Raw genomic sequence first — 1,803 nt, 5'->3', positions numbered from 1 at the left:
AAAAAAACAACTGAAATAGAGAAAGATCATTTAGGAATGAATTTTGTAGTTACCCAAAAAAGTGTAACGTAATTGATAAGCTGAAAATATTGTTAACTGCAAATTGCTAACACTTATTTACAAAGTTGAATTTGTATTCCAGAGGTAGTAGTAATAAAAGACAGAAAAGCCAGAGTTCATAAAGATTTGGCTCTAGCTTTGGCAAAAGACTAGCTCTCTACCTGCCTGTCAGAACTTTAAACAATTCATTTGATCTTTTAAAACTGCAGTTTCATGGTTTATGAGGTTATAATATATACCAATGCCTCCTTTGTAAGACTGCTATGAGGATTTCATGAGATAATCCACGCAAAACCCTAAGCCCATGACTTTTTCAGATATGAGCTCCTATTAATATCATCACTGTCATTTCTCAAAACTCTCTGTCAACTTGTTTCTTCTAAAGATATATCAATCAATATCATCATTCTCCTACTACCTGAATCATGATGGAAAATAGCCACTAAATAGAAGCCAGTGTTGATCCACATTTTTGTTATTGTGATGTGGTACCGTGATGTAATGTGTTTCTGTTCCTTAGATTTTGGCAGAATATCACTTTGATTCAAAGAAGGACCTTCTGCTCTTTTCTATCAAGCTGACTTACGAGAAAAGTAAATACAGCAATTTGTAATTGATGCCAATTATGCGGTGGCTGTATTTTTAGATAAATTATAAATAGGAATTATAAAATTTATGTTAATAAATACAGGAAATATTTTAAAGATCTCATCTCCATCCCATATTCTGATCAATGAAGAAAAATAAATATTTTTAAAGGGGGCGATAAGGAGAAAAAATAAGGAAGTTAAAATGAAAACTGAAGTGTGGGTGATTCAAAGAAAAAGAAAGAAAACAAAACAAATAAAAAACAATCAGAGGAAGGGAAGGAAAAAAAGATAGTTTCTTTGGTTAAAAAAAAAACATGCAGCCGGGCTCGGTGGCTCAACCTGTAATACCGCGCCTTTGGGAAGCTGAGGTGAGTGGATTGCCTGAGCCTGCGGGTTTGAGACCTGCCTGGGCAGCGAGACCTCATCTCTACAGTAAATCAAAAAATCAGCTGGGCGTGGTAGCGCGCGCCTGTAATTCCGGCTACTTGGAAGGCTGAGGCAGAAGGATCGCCAGAGCCCAGCAGGTCGAGGCTGCGGTGGCTGGGAGCGGCCACTGCACTCCAGTCTGGGCGACAGAGTGAGACTCCAACTCAAAAAAAAAAAAAAAAACATGCACATTTTAGGAGATAAAGATGAACACTCCTGCCCAAAACAAACAAAAAACACATCATTCCCCTAGGCCAGGGCAACTTTCACGGTACAAGGGGAGCTAATGATCTCCTCTGCTTGGCCTGATCCACCAAAGAAACCCGAGTTCCCTGTCATAGAACCTAGCAACATATCCTGACTCTAGGCCATATTCCTTCAGTGACCAACTCTAACAGCTTTCTTGGAATTCCTTTGTTCTCCTGGTTGCCCATTTGGTCAAAATTATTCACCCGCCATCCAATGATGACCGTACACCTAGTACAGGAGCCAAAACGGCCTCCCCATCCTTTATTTGTTGTAACCTCCATTATCGTGACACCAGGAACCTGTCTACTGCCTCTGCCACAATCTGGTTGATAAAATTGATTTTAGAATATGTGAAGCTATCAGTGGTTCTTTCTAATCTAAGTTTGACCTGCTTAGAGCAGCAGGCCCTTATTGGGACTTTCTGGAATGAATGAATGAATGAAAATGCTTATATATGTCATAGGTCATTAGTGCAAAG

Source organism: Carlito syrichta, unplaced genomic scaffold (assembly GCF_000164805.1).
Source record: "Carlito syrichta isolate Samal-C Ts95f unplaced genomic scaffold, Tarsius_syrichta-2.0.1 Scaffold301762, whole genome shotgun sequence".
In the NCBI taxonomy this organism is placed as follows: Eukaryota; Metazoa; Chordata; class Mammalia; order Primates; family Tarsiidae; genus Carlito; species Carlito syrichta.
This window is presented reverse-complemented; position numbering follows the sequence as displayed.